Below are 5,577 nucleotides of genomic sequence, written 5' to 3' on the forward strand. Positions count from 1 at the left end.
ACAGACAGAGAGGGAAGAAATAAAACATCGCAGCAAGGAGCTGGACAGAGAGAGATGAGGACAAACAAATAGCACGGGTCTACGTGACAGAGAACGTGGAATTAGAACACAGAGAGAGGGAGCCGGACAGAGAGAGAGGCCGAGAGAAAAACCTAGACGGGCTACAGCGGGCAGAGGCAGGGATTAAAACCTAGGGACAGGGAGCTGGACAGAGAGAGATGGAGGTCACAGGGAACAGCGGTGGCTGCAGGAAGAACAGGAATTCACAAATAGGGAAAGGGAGCTCGACAGAGAAGAACTCAGAAAGGCAAGAACAGTAGCAGGGTGCAGAGCAGAGCAGACGAATGAAAAAGCGCGGGGGGAGCGTTGAGGCAGACAGAGAGAGATTAAGAAAAAAGTCACGGGCTACGTGGCAAAGCAGGAGGAATTCAGAAACGGGGATGGCAACCAAGGGAGAGTGAGCTGGTGAAGGACAACGGGCATTCCAAGTGAGGGACGGGGAGCTGGGAAAAGCGAGGCAGAGAAAAACAGAATCACAGAGAGAATCACACAAAGCCAAAAAAGAAGAAACTGAACAACAGGAACAGGTGTAACCAAAGCGATGAAATCAGCCAACCAGAGACGGTGTTCCATTACGGGAACATGGAGCGTACGAATCAGCGCACCTGTCGATCTGTATTTTAGTCCCTAGGCGATCGTTAACGTCAGCAGAACAACAGACAACGTGCTTCTGTCAGAAAAGGACGACAAAACGCGGTTTCGTGGAGCGGACTGAGAGAACTAGCCAAGACTGCCAAGATTAACAGCCAAGAAGGTAAAAGGCAATTCTGGCAGGGGGAGATCGCGACCACCGACTCACGGACCACCACCGAGCCTGCGCAGCGATTTACATACGGAACGAGCAAGTTTGTACCGATCAGCAGACAGGACAATAATGAATACGTATGAATACGTAAAATTTTGATCTACAAATTGAACGGGAAAGGTGCGTGAGGTACGCACGCCAGGAGGAGCGATCCCCCGTGCATCCGGCGCCGTGAATAAAGAATGCCTGCTCTTTAATACTAAATTGGTCTTGAGGAGTTGTTTCCGATTTTACCGCGTTTTTCGGTAACACAGGGAGTCAGACCGAGAGAGCCAGAGAAAGACAAAAATACCGACAGGCTACAGGACAGAGCAGGAGGAGTAAAAAAATAAAAACGGAGCCAGAGCCAGGCAGAGAGAGGCGGAGAAAGAACAAGTAGCCACAGGCTACAGGACAGAGAGAGGGAGGACTGAAAAGACGGGGAGGCAGGGAGCCACTCAGAGCGAGACGGAGAAAGAAGGTGCGGGGGGGGCGCAAAAAAAAAATAATTTTGCAGCAGGTAAGGAAAGAGAGGGGGCCGGGGGAGAGACAGGGAGGGCCCAGGACGTACAAGAGAGGCAACGGGGCCCCACTGGCCCAGGACTCACCGCGACTCTCGCTCTCAGCGCTGCTGGCACAATTTAGCCGTTCACATGCTTCTTTCCCCTCCTCTCCTCCCTGCCTCTTCTGCAGCTCCAGACTCTAGGCCGACCTCCACCTGAAGAGAACACGGGGGTGTCTTACAGCTCTTACGAGATGAGGCTTCCTCGGCACGTAGCCTAGCTCGCTCGTGCACTACACGCCCGTACCCAACTCCGGGTTACCGCGTACGGACCCTGCGGTGCACGTTGGTGGCCTGGCCCGGCCCGCTGCGGGCTATGAAGGGGGATCCTTCCTCCCTCACCTGCAGGGACAGGCTCTCTCTTGCCTGCAGCAGGAAGGCAGCTGGCAGCCAGAGCGCCTTCAGTTTCTTCTGCTTTACCTTTCGTTGGCGTCTCCAGCTTCAGCCGAGGCAGCTCCTGTCCACAGCCGGGAAGGGCTCTGTGTGTCCCTTTTCGCCCCGGCGCCGCGAGGATGGCAAAGCCGGGCAGAGAGAAGCCACGCAAGCCTGAGACGGCCGCAGTCGACGGCGTCCCCGGGGGAAGGACAGACAACCACGTCCTCAGCACGGTCTCTGGGAGAGGGAAAGAAGAAACAGCGACCGTCATTACCGTCGATCGACCCTGACCAAAGCCTCTCCTTGCGCAGGGGCTTCCGGACACAGCGCCCCTTCCCCGCGCTACTGCTAAGGGCCCCTGCGCCGAGGGGGAATCCAGTGCGCTTGAGGGCCGGCTCGCTGCCTTCACGACAGGGCCTGGGGGCGGCCAAGGGCTACGCAGCACGCTTCAGGGGAGGTGCCGGGGCTGGGGGCAGGCGCACGGGGCAAGGGGGGGCCAGGGGAGGCTGAGCGGGAGCTCCGGCGAGCCGGGGAGACGGCCATCATCTGCGCCCTGGGCAGGGGGAAAAGGTCCTCCTCCTTTCCCTCTTCCCTTCTGTCAGCTCCCGGGGAACTCACCGCTTCTCGGGGAGCGGCCGCACCCGCAAGCCCCCAGAAATCAACACGAATCCAACCCCAAAAATACACCGCGCCTACCGTACGCGGCACGGCCGCCCGGCACCCGAGCGCCGGAAGACCGCGCCTCCCGCCACGCCCCGGCGAACCACGTGACAGCGCCGGCAGCCACTGCGCCAGGACTACACCTCCCGGCATGCTCTGCGCCACAACACTGCCGCCCGGCAGCCGCGCGCCGCAAGGACTACACCTCCCGGCATGCTCTGCGCCACAACACGGCCGCCCGGCAGCTGCGCGACACAAGGACTGCAGCTCCCGGCATGCTCTGCGGCACAACACGGCCGCCCGGCAGCTGCACGCCACAAGGACTGCAGCTCCCGGCATGCTCTGCGCCACAACACGGCCGCACGGCCAGCCTCCAGGCGCACCACCACAGCTCCCGGCACGCCGCCAGCCCGCCCTCCCCGCTCTCGGACCCTGCGGGCCACCGTCCCGGCCGCCGATGCACCCGGAACCCCCACCGAGCCCTCACCACAGCCTCGCTCTCCCCACCGCCCGCTCCGACCCGGCGCTGCCCCGCCGCAGCCCTCCTCGGGGCTTGACCCGGGACGCAGCGCTCCACCACCCAGCCCCCGCTCACCTCCTCCCTCGCTACAGTCGCAGCCCGCTGACGCTCGGCCACAGCTCCGCTCCGCCCTCGGCTCACACTGGCCCCCCGGAGCCGGGCACCACCCCTTTTCCAGGGAGGAGCCGGCACCGTCAGCCCCACCGCCCGCACCTGGGGCTCCTCCATCCAGACCCCGCCATCAGCTGAGGCGCAGCAGCAACGGGGGGCGCCCTCCCCTCACCCCCACAGTGCACCACCTCCTCCCCTGGGCTCCATCACAGCCCCTTGCCCCACGCAAAGGCAGCGCAAACGCAGCCCTGAGGGCAAAGGAGAGGGCAGGTGTTTGTGCAGGCGCGCACGTAACAAGTCCCAGGAGCCATTCGTGGGTCAGGGTCCCCAACGCTCCCCCCCTGCCCCAAGGCCACCTCGGCCGCCGTTGCCGCAGCCGCACGGAGCTGGTGTTGGCTGCGATAGTGCTCATTTTCTCCACAGTAGCTAGGAAGGGATACGTTTTGGATTTATGCTCAAAACACCGTTAATAATGTAGAGATGTTTTGGTTCTTGCTGAGCACTGCTTCCACAGTCAGGGCCTCTTCTGGTTCTCTCAGTGCCCCACCAGCAGGTAGGCTGGGAGAGGACACAGCTGGGAAAGCTTTCCCAGCTAACTGACCAAAGGGATATTCCATACCATTTGACATCATGCTCAGCACACGCAGCTGGGGGAAGAAGGGGGAGTCCTTGGGGGGGGGGGGGGAGGGAGGGCGGGGGCTACGGCATTTCTCTCCCTAAGTAACCATTACACATGACAGAGCCCTGCTTTCCCAGAAACAGCTCAACACCTGCCCGCCGAAAAGGAGGAGTGAATTAATTCCTTGCTTTGCTTCCACGCACAGCTTTTGCTTTACCTATTAAACAGCCTTGATCTCAACCCATGATTTTTCTCACTCTTACCCTTCCAGCTCTCTCCCCCAGCCCACTGAGGGTGGAGTGAGCAAGCAGCTCCCTGGTGCAGAATAGCCAGCTGGGGCTAAGCCACAGCACGCGCTTGTCCCGGTTTGGCAGGGAACGGACCGTCCGTCGCCTGGCTCCTGGGGCGACGGGCTGCTGGGCAGAGGGGGAGGCCACCAAAGGTGAGGAGCAGGGCACGGGACAGTAGGAAGAGAGAAGAGAAGAGCGGCATCCGGCTGGACGGGGCGGGGGGGACGTGTGTGCGTGTAGTGAGAAGGCACGAGGCAGGGAACAGGACGGCCAGAGAAGGACAGGGAGCCTGACGGAGGTGGAGATAAAAGCAGCAGAAAGAGGGAAGAGCAGGACACAGACCAACAAAGAAGGAAGAGGAGCAGGCTGGAGACGCACAAAGAACCTGGGGCAGGCAGCACGACAGCGAGGGAGGAAAGAAGAACAGGGGCAGGAAGCTGGACCGAGCGCGATGGAGAAAGACAAGATAAGCGACAAGAACAGGGCAGAAAGGGAAGAATGAAGCCACGGGGACAGGGAGCCGAGACAGCCAACGACGGAGGGAAGGGGCCGGGGAGGGAACACCACAAAACAAACCACGGGGCTACGTGGTACAGAGCACGAGAAGGCAGAGAATTAAGAATTAGGGACAGGGAGCCAGAAAAACAACAACAAAACAACACCCAAAACAAAGGGAGATGGGGAGCAAAAGGAATCGCAATGCGTACAGAAAGAAGAGAGAAACAATTCTAAAAGAGGGTCACGGGGAAGCCAGAGACAGCAAGATGGAGAAAGGACAAAAGCTACAGGCTACAGGGCAGAGAGGGAAGAATTAATGGATAGACACAGAGAGCTGGGCAGAAAGAGGTGGAGAAAGGCTGACGATCACACGGCCAACAGGGAAGAGAGAAGAGAGGGAGGAATTTTAAAAACAGGGGCAAGAAGCCAGAGAGAGGGAGAGAGAGGCAACACTAAAATGGGGACAAGCCACAGGGCGGCGAGGAGGGAACCGATGAATAAGAACAGCAGACCAAAGAGAACACAATGTAGAATGGAAAAAAGGAACAGCGGCCCAACAGGGAAGGAGGAATTAAAGATCAGGCACTGGGAGGCAGACAGAGACACATGAAGAAACAAGTGGGAAAAAAAAAAAACAAAAACCAAAAACACAACAACAGCAATGGGCTACAAAGACAGAGAGAGAGGGAAGAAAGAAAACATAGCAGCAAGGAGCTGGACAGAGAGAGATGAGGACAAACAAATAGCACGGGTCTACGTGACAGAGAACGTGGAATTAGAACACAGAGAGAGGGAGCCGGACAGAGAGAGAGGCCGAGAGAAACATCTAGACGGGCTACAGCGGGCAGAGGCAGGAATTAAAACCTAGGGACAGGGAGCTGGACAGAGAGAGACGGAGATCACAGGGAACAGCGGCGGGTGCAGGAAGAACAGGAATTCATGAACAGGGAAAGGGAGCTGGACAGAGAAGAACTCAGAAAGGCAAGAACAGTAGCAGGGTACAGAGCAGAGCAGACGAATTAAAAAGCGCGGCGGGAGCGTTGAGGCAGACAGAGATTAAGAAAAAAGCCACGGGCTACGTGGCAAAGCAGGAGGAAT

The sequence above is a fragment of the Phalacrocorax aristotelis genome, unplaced genomic scaffold, assembly GCF_949628215.1.
Source record: "Phalacrocorax aristotelis unplaced genomic scaffold, bGulAri2.1 scaffold_105, whole genome shotgun sequence".
Taxonomy (NCBI): Eukaryota; Metazoa; Chordata; class Aves; order Suliformes; family Phalacrocoracidae; genus Phalacrocorax; species Phalacrocorax aristotelis.